At 36.8% G+C, this 16,875-nt stretch overlaps 1 protein-coding gene across 12 annotated transcripts in view; it reads right to left on the reverse strand.

Moving 5' to 3' along the window:
- LCORL (ligand dependent nuclear receptor corepressor like) overlaps window positions 1-16,875 on the reverse strand; it is a 200,321-nt gene that overhangs the window by 154,420 nt on the left and 29,026 nt on the right. The gene's annotated exons all lie outside the window — the stretch shown is intronic.

Here is a 16,875-nt window from a genome sequence, read left to right on the forward strand (position 1 = left end):
TTTACATTTGTGTCTTTAGTCTATCTTAATTTTTGTATAATGTGTAAGGAAGGGGTCTAGTTTCAATTTTCTGCACATGGCTAGCTAGTTATCTCAGCACCATTAATGAATAGGAAGTCCTTTCCTTATTGCTTATTTTTGTTAGCTTTGTTGAAGATTAGATGATTTTAGGTGTATGGCCTTATTTCGGTGCTCTCTATTCCATTCAATTGGTCTATATATCTGGTTCTGTATCAGTACCATGTTGTTTTAGTTACTGTAGCCCTGTAGTATAGTTTGAAGTCAGGTAATGTGATGCTTCTAAGCTTTTTTCTTTTTGCTTAGGATTGCCTGCCTATTCAGTCTCTTTTTTTGGTTCCATATGAATTTACAAATAGTAGTTTCTAGTTCTGTGAAAAATGTTATTGACAGTTTGGTAGAAATAGCAGTGAATCTGTAAATTGCTTTGGGCAAAATGATCATTTTGATGATATTGATTCTTCCTATCCATGAGCATGGAATGTTTTTCCATTTGTTTGTGTCATCTCTGATTTATCTGAGCAGTGTTTTGTAATTCTCATTGCAGAGATGTTTCAGCTCCCTGGTTAGCTGTATTCCTAGGTATTTTATTCTTTTTGTGGCAACCGTGAATGAGACTGCCTTCCTGATTTGGCTCTCGGCTCACTGCTGTTGGTGTAGAGGAATGCAAGTAACATTTGTTCATTGGTTTTGTATCCTGAAATTTTGCTGAAGCTATTTATCCACTGAAGGAGCTTTTGGGCTGAGACTATCGGGCTTTCTAGATATAGAATCATGTCATCTACAGACAGGTATAGTTTGACTTCCTCTTTTTTCACTTGGATGCACATTATTTCTTTCTCTTGCCTGACTACTCTGGCCAGCACTTCCAACATTATGTTGAACAGAAGTGGTGAGAGAAGGCATCCTTGTCATGTGCCAGTTTTCAAAGGTGATGCTTCCAGCTTTTGTTCATTCAGTATGATGTTGGCTGTGGGTCTGTCATATGTGGCTCTTACTATATTGAGGTGTGTTCCTTCAATACCTACTTTATTGAGAGTTTTTAACATGAAGGGAAACTGAATCAATAAATCGAAAGCCTTTTCTGTATCTGCTGAGATAATCATGTGGTTTTTGTTAGTTCTGCTTGTATGATGAATCACATTTACTGATTTGCATACATTGAACTGATCTTGCAAGCCAGGAATAAAGCCTACTTGATGGTGGTGTATTAGGTTTTTCATGTGCTGCTGGATTCAGTCTCCAAGTATTTTGTTGAAGATCTTTACATCTATGTTCATCAAGCATATTGTCCTAGAGTTCTCTTTTGTTGTTGTGTCTCTGCCAAGTGTTGGTATCAGGATGATGCTGGCCTCATACAATGAGTTGGGGAGGAGATCCTCTTCCTATATTTTTTGGAATAGTTTCAATAGCAACAGTACTAGCTCTTGTTTGTATAACTGGTAGAATCTGGCTGTGAATCTATCAGGTTCAGGGTTTTTTTAGGTTGGTAGGGTATTTATTACTGATTCAATTTAGGAGCTCATTACTGGTCTCTTCAGGGCATCAATTTCTTCCTGGTTCAGTTGTGGGAGGATATATATGGCCAGAAATTTATCCATCTTTTCTAGGTTTCTAGTTTGTATGAATAGAGGTGTTTGTAGTAGTCTCTGATGGTTATTTGCATTTCCATGGAGTCAGTGGTAGAAACTCCTTTGTCTTTTCTAATTGTGCTTATTTAGGTCTTCTCTCTTCTGTATTACCTAGCTAGTGACCTATCTTATTAATTTTTTCAAAAAACAACTCCTGAATTCAATGATCTTCTGAATGCTTTTTCTTGCCTCAATCTCCATTAGTTAAGTTCTGATTTTGGTTATTTCTTGTTTTCTGCTAACTTTAGGGTTACTTTGCCCTTCATTCTCTAGTTCTTTTAGTTGTGATGTTTGGCTACTAATTTGAGATCTTTCTAACTTTTTGATGTGGGCATTTAGCGCTATAAATTTCCCTCTTAACACTGCCTTAGTTGTGCCCCAGAGATTCTGGTATGTTGCATTTTTGTTTGCATTAGTTTCAAAGAACTTGTTAATTTTTGCTATTTATCCACAAGTAATTTCATTATTTATCCACAAGCTATTCAGGAGCATATTAATTTTCATGTAATTACATGGTTTTGAGTGATTTTTTTTAAGTTTTAAATTTATATATTTATTGAGCTGTGACCCAAGAGTTTTTGGTATGATTTTGGGTCTTCCGCATTTATTGAGGATTGTTTTATGTCCAAATTGTGCAGTCAGTTTTAGAGTATGTGCCATGTAGTGATGAGAAGTATGTATACTCTGCTGTTTTGGGATTAAGAGTTCCATAGTGGTCTATCAGATCCATTTGGTCCAATGTTAAGTTCAGGTCCTGAATATCTTTGTTAAGTTTCTCCCTCAATGATCTAATACCCTCCAGTGGGCACTGAAGTCTCCTATTTTTATTGTGGGGGAGTCTAAGTCTTTGTAGGTCTCTAAGAACTTGCTTTATGAATCTGGGTGCTCCTCTGATGGGCGCATATATATTTAGGACGGTTAGGTCTTCTTGTTGAATTAAACCCTTTACTCTTATTTAATGCTCTTCTTTGCCTTTTTTTCATCTTTGTTGTTTTAAGTCAGTTTTGTCTAAATTAGGATTGCAACCCCTGCTTTTTTCTCATTTCCATTTGTTTGGTAGGTTTTCTTCCATCCCTTTATTTTCAGTCTATGTATGTCACTGTATGTGAGGTGGGTCTCTTGAAGACAGCATACTATTGGGTCTTGGCGTTTTTATCCAGCTTGCCACTCTCTGCTTTTTAAATGGTGCATTTTTACCCATTTACATTCAATATTAGGATTGATATGTGTGGATTTGACCCTGTTATTGTGTTGTTAGCTGGTTACTATGCTGGCTTGTTTATATGGTTGTTTTACAGTGTCATTTGTCTGTGTAGTTAAGTGTTCTTGTATTGGCTGGTAATAATCTTTCCTTTCCATATTTAATGTTCCTTTCAAGATCTCTCATAAGGCAGGTCTGATGGCATCAAACTCCCTCAGCATTTGCTTATCTAAGAAGGATCTTATTTCACCTTTGCTTAGGAAGCTTAGTGTACCTGGATATAAAAATTTTAGTTGAAAATATTTTTATTTAAGAATGTTGAGTATAGGTGTCAAATCTCTGTGGCGTGTAGGGTTTCTGCTGAAAGGTCTGCTATTAGCCTGATGGAGTTCCCTTTGTAAATGATCTGCCCTTTCTCTCCAGCTACCTTTAACATTCTTTCATTCCAACCTTGGAAAATGTGATTATGTGTCATGGTAATCATCTTGCACAGAATCTTCCAAGGGTTCTCTGTATTTCCTGAATTTGATTGTTGCTCTCTTTAGTGAGGTTGGGGAGGTTTTCAATAATGATATCCTGAAATACATTTTCCAAGTTGTTTTCTTTTTCCCTGTACCTTTCAGGAATGACAGTGATTTATAGGTGTGGCCTCTTTACATAATCCCATATATCTTGGTGACTTTGTTCATTCCTTTTCATTCTTTTTTATTTTGTCTGACTCTTATTTCAGAGAGTCAGTCTTCAAGCTCCGAGGTTCCTTCCTGAGCCTGGTCTAGTCTGCTGTTATTACTTATGATTGGATTGTGATATTCCTGTAGTGTGTTTTTCTGCTCTAACAGATCAGTTAGGTGCTTTTGTTTGTTTATTCTGGCTATGTTATCTGTCAGCTCCTATACATATTCCATTTCTGCTATTTCAGCTTTGGCCACTTTTAACTGAACTGCTGGTCTTTTAAGAATTCAGGCATAGTTTTATGTATTCTGTGTAATAATGATCAAATTCATAAATTGCAAACATGTCCAATTATGACTTGACTTTTCATTTTGTTTTTGGGTGCCTCTTTTGGTTTAATATACCATACTTTAACCTTTTTTGTATATTGTTCTATGGTTTATATATTTTTTCTTATATAGGAAAAATTTTTGAAAGTCAAAAATCGTTTTATGTGTGAATATGAGTGGGCATTTTGTTTTCAGATGTAGTTCTTTAATGTATTGAAATTCATTTTCTTATAAACAGTATAAAACAGAAAATCAATTTTATCCAAAGCACCATTCATTTTCAGGCCACTTTTATTACTCATTAAATCTCAAAAGGATGTGGGTCTGTATTTCTTGTCCATTCACAGCTTTATTGAAATATAATTTACTACCATAAAATTCACTCATTTTCTGTCTCTATACATTTGCCTTTTCTGGATATTACATATAAAGAGAATGATATCACACATGCACTTTTGTGTCTGACTTCTTTCACTGACCATAATGCTCTGAGATTCATCATGTTATTGAATACATCAGTACTCCAATCCTTTTAACAGCTGAATAGCATTCCACTGTATGGGCATACTACCTTTGTTTATTGATTTGCTAGCTAATGAAACTCTAGGTTGTTTCCATTTTTTGCTATTGTGAATAACACTGCTAAGAAATTTACATGGAAAAGATTTTCATTTCTACTAGGTAGGTCTACAGGAATATAATTGCTGGGTCATATGGTAAGTCCATATTTAATATTTTGAAAAACTGCCAAACTGTTTTCCAAAGTGCCTGCAACATTTGCATTCCCGTAACAAATTCTCCACATCTTTACCAACACTTTGATTATAGCCATTCTAGTGGATGCAAAGTGCAATCTCATTTCTCTAGTGACTATGATATGTTGAATATTTTTTCACGTGTTCATTGGCAGTTCATGTAAGTTCCTTGGTAAAATGACTATTCAAATTTTTTGCCCATTTCTCAATTGAGTTAACTGTCTTTTCATTATTGAGTTGTAAGAGTTCTTTTGAACATAAATCCCTTACAAGATATTCATCCACCTGCAAGTATTTTGTTTAAGCCTGTGGATTTTTTTCTTGATACAGGGTGAGGTGGTTTGGCTCTGTGTCCCCACCCAAATCTCATCTTGTAGCTCTCATAACTCCCATGTGTTATGGAAGGGACCCGGTGGAAGATGACTGAATCATAGGGGCTGGTCTTTCTTGTACTGTTCTGGTGATAGTGAACAAGTCTCTGATATTTGATGGTTTTTACAAACATGAATTTCTCTGCACAAGCTCTCTTTGCCTGCCGCCATCCATGTAAAATGTGACTTGCTTCTGCCATGATATTGAGGCCTCCCCAGCCACGTGGAACTGTTAAGTCCAATAAGCCTCTTTGTTTTGTAAATTGCCTAGTCTCAGGTATGTCTATCAGCAGTGTGAAAACAAACTAATACACAGGGTCTTGCTCTGGAATTCAGGCTGAAGTGCAGTGACACTATCAAAGCTCACTGTAGCACTTCCTAGGCTTGAGTGATCCTCCTGCTCCAGCCTCCTGAGTAGCTGGGACCACAGGCATGCACCACCATGCCTGGCATTTTATTTTAGTAGAGATAGAGACAAGGTTTTGCTATGTTTCTCATGTTTCTTTGTGACTTTCTTTTTAGATTTTCCATTCATCTTCTCATATACTCCTAAGCTAATACCACATGTATTAAACATCACTATTTTATGATTTAAAAAATATTCTTAGTAACATTTTATCATTTTTCAAATAAAGGTCTAGCTCATTGTTTATTGGAGTTATTCTGGCTTATGTTATAGGTTTCATAATCATCAAAAATGTTAACTTAAAAATAATCTTGTTTCTGGCAGGACGTAGTAGCTCTCGCCTGTAATGCCAGCACTTTGGGAAGCCAGGCAGGTAGATCACTTCAGGTCAGAAGTTCGAGACCAGCCTGGCCTATGTGGCTAAACCCTGTCTCTACAAAAAATACAAAAATCAGCTGGGTATGGTGGTGTGTACCTGTAATCCCAGCTACTCAGGAGGGAAGGCAGGAGAATGGCTTGAATTTGGGAGGCGGAGGTTGCAGTGAGCCGAGATTGTACCACTGCCCTCCAGCCTAGGGAACAGAGTGAGACACCATCTCAAAAATAAATAAATAAATAAAAATTAAAAATAAAAACACTTGTTTCTTTTTGGTGTACATGAAAGTGGCCAATTTATATCCAAAACACTTGTTAAAACTATCCACCAGCTTTAATAGTATATCTCTAGATTCTTTTACACTTCTACACAAATACCTGTGGAAAACAATTGTAAATCCTCTTCCAAATTGTGTTTTTTTCCTTATTTTTACTGTTTTGATTATATCCTCAAGTTAATGCTGAACTGGTAATAATGAGCATCCTTTCCATTTTCCTGATTACAAATGAAATTCTCTTCAACATTTTGAAGTCACATACAATACTTGCTGTAGATTTTCTGTAGATATTATACTTGTGTCAGAATGAAGATTTCCTTCTATGGCACTTTTTAAAATTTTGATCCAGAATAACATATTTTGTTAATTGGGCACATGGGGAAAGAGATGGGCAGCGTCAAGGACAAAATATTTCAGTGAGACAAAAACAAGTTTACTGAGTTCAAGTAAATAGTAGAAGACAGTGAATTACACAACAGTTTAAGATTTCAGATACTGAAAGATTCTAGGTATAGAGTCTGTAGAAGTATCTCCCAAACTTTTGGAACACAAGCCCCATCAGTAAGAACTTGACTGTGTACCCTTGATATCTGCATATATGTTCAAAATAAAAAAGAAAAACATGAAATTAAAAACATCATAAAATGTCTTAATTTGTTCAAGTCATAAAAATCATTAGTTGCTCATTCAAGTCATATGTATTATTTATCTACTGCTATATAACAAAAGGCCACAAAGTATGTGCCTCAAAACAACACAAATTTATTCATCACAGCTCTTTAGATCAGAAGCCTGGTATGATGTGGCTGATTGACCAGTTGAGTTCTCATCTGGAGGTGCTGGGGAAAATCTGCCTCCAAGTTCATTCTTTTACTAGCACAATTCAGTCTGGTGTGGTTGCAGGACAGAGGTCCTCATTCTCTTACTGTCAGCCAAGGGCGATCCTCTGACTCCTAGAAGTCAACTTTATTACTTAATATGTAGCTCCCTCCATCTTAAGCCAGTAACTGTGCAGAGAATTTGAATCTCCCACCTCCTCTTCTACCGCGAGCAGAAAAACAAACAAAAAAACCACCTCTCTGCTTTAAAAGAAAACTGAGTTTAGGTCAGACCTGCCCAGATAATCTCTCTCTTAATGCTAACTATGTCTTATAACATATCCTAATCATGATGTGGGGGAGTGGGGTAGGGTGGGGGGTTCATCTTGAGGGCTGTCTTAGAATCCTGCCTACTACATCACAATATGCACTAAGGGTAAAGTTCATTATTAATGACAGTGAATTACAAGTGAACAGATGAACTAAGGTAAGCAGGTCTTGGCCTTCTGCTGGTGCAGCATCTCCATGCAGGGCCTCAGCCTCGTCCTGTCCCTGACTGAGGACTCCACAGCGGGCACTCCTTGGGCATGAAGGAGGCAGGAGGAATGGGTGACAGGAGTAGATGCAGAGCACCCCTCAGTCACCCTTGGCCTCCACCACATCTGAGCTGCCAACAGCCAAGACCTGGCAAAGCAGACAGAGGAGGGGGCGAAAGGGGAGGAGGCGGTCTCTGTGAAAGCAGGCCCCATCCTCAAAGCAGAGCAGACACCCAAGTCTGCAAATTGTGTCCTCCTGGGTGAGAAGTCCCCCCACAAATTTCTCCTTTGAGGCCAACAGCACCCTGGGGAGGGCAGGGGCTGCACAAGACTAGAGAAAGGAAAATCCCACAGAAGAAAACTCAAAGCATCAGTCCCATGCATTTCTGTGAACAAGCGAACGGGCCCAAAGGCTCTTCTCTGTTTCAATTTTTTGGTTCCATTTCTTTTCGAATATGATTAGAGTTACATTGCTTTCACCTCATAATTGGGCTAATAGCTTACACTAGGATAGGAGAAATACGTCAACTTTAAAATTTTGGTCTTCTTTATCTACACTTAAATTTCTAGCACTACCTTTAATCTGTGGTTTCTTTGTAGGAATCTCTGTAAACTACTTGTCTATTTCATGAACCTTACTTCAGTTAAAATTAAATAATAAAGCAGCAAAATTCACACGGATAAAGATAAACTCTAGTATCTTGAAAGTGAATGCACAAATGAACATACCACTATCAAGCCAAACCTCTGTAGAATGCATCTCTTCCATCAGAATGTTAAGTAACTTAACTAAAAATGTGATCTTCTGACGTAGAACTAGTATTAGTTTATGTTAAATTAATACAGAAATAAGCATTTGTTTTAAAAATACAAGTATCACAAGACAATTCTGCTCTCTCTTAGACTGAGTTGTCTCCACATTGGAGACCATTTGTCAAAACTATGGTCCAGCTTCCACCTACAACGTGAAAAGCTGAAAAGAATGCCATTTCCACCTAATAAGACTGGATAATTTACAAAAAGTATAACTTTTCTCAAACCCATTGGAGAGCTGAGGTTACAGAATAATTCATCAGCTTAAAATCTGTTGGGGGAGGGGAAAAAAGATACTTCCAAAGAGATGGGAAATGAAAACAGACTCGTGTCACAGAGCATGGCAGGGAGGTGAGGCAACCATACAAGTGGGTAAGAATTCAACTGTAATTTTTAACAAATTGCTAAAGGAAAAGTATGGGCTAGAATGAGTGTATAGCTGCAGACATGGACCTCACCAACTGGCTGACCAGAAAGAGTCTAAGAATAGCAAGAGATGAAAGAAAGTCTCTTTTAGTGATGCAGCCCTATAAGATGGGAGAAACTGGCACAGAAGGAAAATAATAAAGCCCTGCCCGGTCCCTGTTTTCCACAACGGCTAAAATTTTAAGCTGCCTGGCATAGAGAAGCAAACCATATCACTCCCAGAAAATAGGCAAACAAGGCCCACTATAACTAGAGTAGGTGAAAAAAAAAATCTATCCCTGAGGGAAGAACAGGAAACTAACCTGAACCTAGATTATTAAGATATCTCCTGCAGCATGTAGTAGCATAGGATCACTAAGAAAACCCTAGTCTTCAAACTCACGGACACAAAACACTGCCTATCTAAAACAAATAAAGACAACAGAGAAATTTTTATCTTCAGCACCTACTACCAGGCTAGCAAGCACAGAGTAACAAGCAGTAACAATCTACCATTGATGAAAAGGCAAACACTTGAAGAGCCCCTCCATAAGGTACAGTGCAGAGGGAAGCTTAAAGATGAAGGTGGAACAGAAACATTGAGGAAAACCTGTCAGCAAAACAACCCTCCACCCTCAGTACAAGGTAATATGAGAGGAATTTGAAGCTGATGAAGGTAACTGAAGATAACTATAGTAACAATGAAATCCAAATACAGCATAACTCTTAACCAGATAGACTCAATGCCTGATACTAACAGCCTAGCAGCAGAAGAGGCACATACATTTTTAGGCATAGATGCTATTTGCCTAAGTGTCTGCTTTTCTACATATTACGTCTGACAATCATTCAAAAATCACACACATACACACGAAAAAAACCAACAACAAAGAGATTAATAGGACCATATTTAGACATGACACAGAAGACAGAAATACCAGAAAGGAACTTTAAAATAACTATGATTCATATATTAAAGACTCTAGTGAAAAAGTGAGCAACATGCATATACATATGGAGAATGTTAACAGAAATAAGGAAGTCAAATGGAAATTCTAGAAATAAAAACAAGTACCCATGATAAAGGATGTCTTCCAGGGGTTCTTCAGCAGAGTCAACATAGGCAAGGAAAGAATCAGTGAACTTAAAATTAGGTCAACAGAATATATTCAAACTAAAACACCAAGGGTTTTTTTTCTTAAGTTTCATGTAAAATTAGTGTCCAAGAGCTATATGATAATATCAAATTGTTTAACATAAATGTAACTGGAATCCCAAAAGGAAAAAAAAAGAATGAAACAGAAGAAATACTGAAAAGGTAACAGCTGAGACTAATACAAAAGTAATGAAAGACTTCAAGCTATAGGTCGGAGAATCACAGAGAACACTGTGCAAAATAAATACTTAAAATCTTAAAAGCAGCCAGATTTTAAAAAGAACAATTTATATGCACAAGAACAAAGATAATAATTATAGCACATTTCATAAAGAAAACTATGAAAACCGGAAGACAATAAAGTGACATCTTTAAGTGCTAAAAGAAACAAAGTGTGAACCCAGAATTCTATACCAAGCAAAAAAATATTTGAAAAATAAAGGTAAAATAAAGACATTTCAGATATACAAAAACTGAGATAATTTATTATCAGCAAGCCTGCACTACAAGAAACATTAAATGAAATTCTTCAGACAGACATGTTACCACACAGACATTTGGATCTACACAAAGCAATGAAGGTTGCTGAAAAATGGTCAAGATTATTAATAAATATAAATATAAATAAATATAGTTTTTAATTGTTCTAAAGGATAATCAAGTATTTAACACAAAAATAGTCATAATGTGGGTTTATACAGAAGTTTTGTACTTTTTGTATAAGTTTTGCAGATCATATGCTTTTAACACACATGTAGACCATATAAAGAACTCTTAAAACTCAACATTAAAGAAAAAAAACCCTAAATTTTTTTTAATGAACAAAATATATGAACAGACACTTCACAAAAGAAGTTATATGGAGAGCAAATAAGCACATAAAAAGATGCTCAGTATCACTTATAAAAACATGCAAATTGAAACACCAATAAATTACCACTACATAACCATTAGACTGGTGAAAAAGAAACTGCTACTAGTGCATGGGTTAGGATGCAGAGAAACTGGAATTCTCAGAAACTGCTGTTAGGAATGTAAAATGCAAAACAGCCTAACAATTTCTAATAAGTTAAACATACATTAACCAACAACCCCATTTTTAGGTATATACATAAGAGAAATAAAACATTTACACAAAAACCTGTATAAACAAGTGTTCATATAGGTCCATTCATAATCACCCAAACCTGGAAATAATTCAATGTGCTTCTTCAAATGTTAAATGGATAATCTGTGGTATAGTAAAATACTACTCAGCAATAGAAAGGAACAAACTGCTAATATATGCAACACCAGAGTATCTCAAATGCATGTTGTTAAGGAAGCCAGATTCAAAAATATATAATGTATGCTTCCACTTATATGACACTAAAAAAAAGTAAAACTATCCAATCAAAAAGCAGATTCATGGTTGTAAGTGCCTGGATGTGGAAAAGAAGATAACTATTACATACACAAAAGAACTTCTGGGGACAATGGAACTGTTCTATATCTTGATTGTGGAGTGGCTGATTACCCAACTGTTTGCTGGAGCTCACTGAATTGTGCTCTGTGAATCATACCTTAATAAAACCTGGCAAAATAACACAAATTTTAAAATATGACCTAAGAGTTTTTGAAGGATAGAGAGATGAAAGTCATTATTGAGAATTAAATGACTGTGAGGTTGGAATGCTTGGTGGGTTATCGTCCAGAACAATGAAGTCTAGGAATAATGTCAGGGTTTAAAGTAAGGATTGGAGATTTAAAACTAGGTGTCAAAGCCACCAGTGAGCGTGCAAAGAGATCTGGCTTTTAGCACACTCATGCCATACTAAAAAGCCCAAGATCCTCAAAAATAGAAAGCATTTTGTATGGGAGCACAACAATGATTTGAAAGCAAAATCATGATACAGAATACACAAAGAAAAACTACCTTTAAAAAAATAATAAAAAGCTTTTTGAGAGTAAATGTAAGGATAATGAGGTATGTTCACATAAATATAACATTTTATAGAAGAGCTCAGGGAAATTAGAGGAAAATTCAAAGAATTTTTTTTAATAAATAAAAGATTAATAAAAGAATTTAAGTTAGTCTTAGTTTAGCATAACCTCTCTCATCACTAGTTAATCCTCCACTCTACTCTAGTGGTCCTCTGTTTCAACTCTTCACAAACACTATGCTTATTTATTTTCCTTTGCTTTTAAGGCCTCTATTTCTTGTTCTTCTCCATTCCTTCTTTTGTCTAACTCAAATTCTGTGTCTTCAAGGAAGGCATCTCTAATTCAACCATTCCTCATTAATATCTGTTCATCTTTAAATGCTTACCATACCTATTTGTGTTACACAATTCAAAGTATCTAAGCTATATCAAAGAAGCTTTTCTAATCCCAAATGTAGCTCAAGTCAACTGAGTTCAGGAAATTAGGTTTCTGATAGTCACACATTCCAAGTTGGAATATTTGAAATCAGAAGTATCTTGGGAAATCTATTATTTCCATAAGCCATTCTGATACATATTTGGCATCTAAACCTATTACATGATAGCCTCATATTGCTGAATGAACAAACCCAAAACCACAATTTTAAAAACCCATCTGTTTTTGGAACATGTATCCAGATCTCTGGTAAGGAAAATACAGTCACCAAATTTATTACAAATAGACAAGAGGAAGAACAAATATGTCTTTTGCCCCTTTCTTAGGGCAAAAATTTCAAGCCTTCCTTCCTTAAAAAAAGAAAAAATTTCAAGCCTTCCCTCCTTAAAAAAAAAAAAAAAAAAAATCATTTTTTTCTAATACACACTAGTAACATATTTGAAGCCCTAAACTTTGCTCCATCTAATCTCTCCTCCCCCTCACCCTCACATAGAGGTATATCTGAAATTATGATTACAGAAGTGAAGCACACAAAGTGATGGTGAGATGCATACAGTTATGGGTAACTCAAGGGGAGCAGAGGTAAAACTTTCTGATGACAAGTAATCATACTATAAACTTCAGAGTTCATATCACAATGATTTGATATTCCCCAATCTGTTTATGTTGGTTCATTTTATGCTGCTATGAAGAAATTCCCATGACTGGGTAATTTATAAAGGAAAGAGGTTTAATTGACTCACCGTTCCACATGGCAAAGGAGGCCTCATGAAACTTAACAATCATGGTGGAAAAGGAAGCAAACACATCCTTCTTCACATGGCAGCAGGAGAGAGAAGTGCTAAGTGAAGTGGGCAAAAGCCCCTTATGAAACCATCAGATCTCGTGAGAACTCACTATCATGAGACCAGTATGGGGGAATTGCCCCCATGATCTAATCACCTCCCATGAGGTCCCTCCTCTAACACTTGGGGATTACAATTCAAGATGAGATTTGGGCGGGGACATAGAGCCAGACTAAATCCCTGCTTATCAAAATGCTATTAAAACTGATCTGATGGCTACAAATTTAATACTGTGTTTTCATAATGAAAATACATCTGATTTTCATTACATTGTATAATTCTGATGCAATGCTTTTCTATCTACCAGTAGATTTACCTATTTACCTTTGAACAGATTCTTGAGTTGCTAGATTCAATTCTACATTTTAAAATTGGTTTAAATGCAAGCAATTATCATCAGTCAAGGAGCAAATCTGATAACTTTCACCTCCACAACAAACAAACTGACAGTCACACTTATCTAGTGAAGTTCTCTTTTTTTCTTTTTTCTTTTGAGATGGAGTCTCACTCTATCATCCAGGCTGGAATGCAGTGGACTGATCTTGGCTCACTGTAACCTCTGATTCCCGAGGTCACGTGATTCTTCCGCCTCAGCCTCCCGAGTAGCTGGGACTACAGGAACACACCACCACACACAGCTAATTTTTTTATTTTTAGTAGAGACAGGGTTTCATCACGTTGGCCAGGTTGGTCTCTCCTGACTTCAGGTGATCCACCCACCTCGGCCTCCCAAAGTGTTGGGATTACAGGCGTGAGCCACCATGCCTGGCCTGAAGTACTTCTTTAGTCAGTACTCAGAAGATAAATCCATTTAAGTGTCTCTTACATGCTGGTAAATCCATTCACCATACTCATAAATGTAAAAGTGTAATTTATATAAAATATATTTTGCTAGAATTTTGCTATTAAGCACTGACTCCTGGGTTTAAATGCAAAAAGTCATTAAAACCAAAGGTAACGAGACACAGACTTTAGGATTAGGGGAGACAGGAAAAGGTGTCATTTTCCAGAAATGATAATGCCTAAGTAGAGTCTTAATGGAAGAGTAAATGTTAGCAAGGCAAAACAAAGAAGGGCATATTACAGAATTAGAAAAGGAGAACAGCATGTATAAAGAGACAGGGACAAGAGAACTTGATATGCTTAAGAACAGCACTATCCAATAAAATTTTCTGTAATGACAGAAACATTCTGAATCTGTGCTGCTCAATACAGTAGCTGAGAAAATTTTACTTGGTTTTATTTAAATTTATTCATTTATTTGAGACACAGTCTCGCTCTGTCACCCAGGTTGGAGTGCAGTGGCACAATCTCGGCTCACTGCAACCTGTGTCTTGAGTTCAAGCAATTCTTCTGCCTCAGCCTTCCTAGCAGCTGGGATTACAGGCACTACCACAACTGGCTAATTTTTTCTGTATTTTTAGTAGAGACCAGGTTTCACTATGTTGGCCAGGCTGGTCTCAAACTCTTATCTCAAGTGACCCTCTTGCCTCAGCCTCCCAAAGTGCTGGGATTATAGGTGTGAGTCACCACGCCCAGTTTAATTAATTTAAATTTAAATATCTATGTCTAGAAATTGAAAAAAACATGGTTGAGTAAAGAATGTGATATGAAAGAAGGACAATATAAAAAGGTAAAGAAGTGTGCAATACAGATCTTGAGGAGCTTAGTTATGTTTTGCCAAGGAGTTAATTTTTATCCTGAAAGCCAAATGAACCATGGAAGACCTTGAAGAAATCAAGAAACAGAATTAGCTTTACATTCAGAAAGGAATGCTCAAGGAGCAAGTAGCAAATAGACTGAAAAAGGAAAAGAATGAAGACAGGACGGTTAGAAATACAGAAATGTTTAAGTCTTTAATCCATCTGGAGTTAATTTTAGTGTAAGGTGTCAGGAAGGTGTCCAGTTTCTGCTTTCTGCACATGGCTAGCCAGTTTTCCCAACACCATTTATTAAACAGGGAATCCTTTCCCCATTGCTTGTTTTTATCAGGTTTGTCAAAGATCAGATGGTTGTAGATATGTTGTGTTGTCTCCGAGGCCTCTGTTCTGTTCCATTGGTCTATATCTCTGTTTTGGTACCAGTACCATGCTGTTTTGATTACTGTAGCCTTGTAGTATAGTTTGAAGTCCGGCAGTGTGATGCCTCCCGCTTTGTTCTTTTTGCTTAGAATTGACTTGGCTATGCGGGCTCTCTTTTGGTTCCATATGAAGTTTAAGGTGGTTTTTTCCAGTTCTGTGAAGAAGGTTATTGGTAGCTTGATGGGGATAGCGTTGAATCTGTAAATTACTTTGGGCAGTATGGCCATTTTCACAATATTGATTCTTCCTAACCATGAACATGGAATGTTTCTCCATCTGTTTGTGTCCTGTGTTACTTCCTTGAGCAGTGGTTTGTAGTTCTCCTTGAAGAGGTCCTTTACGTTCCTTGTTAGTTGTATTCCTAGGTATTTTATTCTCTTTGTAGCAATTGTGAATGGCAGTTCATTCTTGATTTGGCTCTCTTTAAGTCTGTTATTGGTGTATAGGAATGCATGAGATTTCTGCACCTTGATTTTCTATCCTGAGACTTTGCTGAAGTTGCTTATCAGTTTCAGGAGATTTTGGGCTGAGACATAAGACCTAACACCATAAAAACCCTACAAGAATATCTAGGCAAAACCATTCAGGACATAGGCATAGGCAAGGACTTCATGACCAAAACACCAAAAGCATTGGCCACAAAAGCCAAAATAGACAAATGGGATCTAATCAAACTCCACAGCTTCTGCACAGCAAAAGAAAAAGTCATCAGAGTGAATCGGCAACCAACAGAATGGGAAAAAATTTTTGTAGTTTACCCATCTGACAAAGGACTGATATCCAGAATTTACAAAGAACTAAAACAGATTTACAAGAAAAAAACAAACAAGCCCATTCAAAAGTGGGCAAAGGATATGAACAGATACTTTACAAAAGAAGACATACATGAGGCCAACAAACATACGAAGAAATGTTCATCATCACTGGTCATTAGAGAAATGCAAATCAAAACTACATTGAGATACCATCTCATACCAGTTAGAATGACGATCATTAAAAAATCTGGAGACAACAGATGCTGGAGAGGATGTGGAGAAATAGGAACACTTTTACATTGTTGGTGGGAGTGTAAATTAGTTCAACCATTGTGGAAGACAGCATGGTGATTCCTCAAGGACCTAGAAATAGAAATTCCATTTGACCCAGCAATCCCATTACTGGGTATATATCCAAAGGATTATAAATCGTTCTAGTATAAGGACGCATGCACAGGAATGTTCACTGCAGCACAGTTTACAATAGCAAAGACCTGGAACCAACCCAAATGCCCATCGATGATAGACTGGACAGGGAAAATGTGGCACATATACACTACAGAATATTATGCAGCCATCAAAAATGATGAGTTCGCATCCTTTGTAGGGACATGGATGAACCTGGAAACCATCATTCTCAGCAAACTGACACAAGAACACAAAATCAAACACCACATGTTCTCACTCATAGGCAGGTGTTGAACAATGAGAACACATGGACATGGGGAGGGGAGCACTACACACTGGGGTCTGTTGCGGGGAAATAGGGGAGGGATTGCAGGGGGTGGGGAGTTGGGGAGAGATAGCATGGGGAGAAATGCCAGATATAGGTGAAGGGGAGGAAGGCAGCAAATTACACTGCCAGGTATGCACCTATGCAACAATCTTGCATGTTCTTCACATGTACCCCAAAACCTAAAATGCATTTAAAAAATAAATCAATGAATAAATAAATATAAAAAAAAGAAATACAGAAATGAAGACAAGATGGTTAGAAATGCAGAAATACATTAGAGGAAAGATAAGAATGTAAATTTAGGTGGTAGAAGTTTACCTGAGAGAAAGAAGATAG

Source organism: Aotus nancymaae, unplaced genomic scaffold, assembly GCF_030222135.1.
Source record: "Aotus nancymaae isolate 86718 unplaced genomic scaffold, 86718_ANA_hifiasm-v0.15.2.pri h1tg000006l, whole genome shotgun sequence".
Classification (NCBI taxonomy): domain Eukaryota; kingdom Metazoa; phylum Chordata; class Mammalia; order Primates; family Aotidae; genus Aotus; species Aotus nancymaae.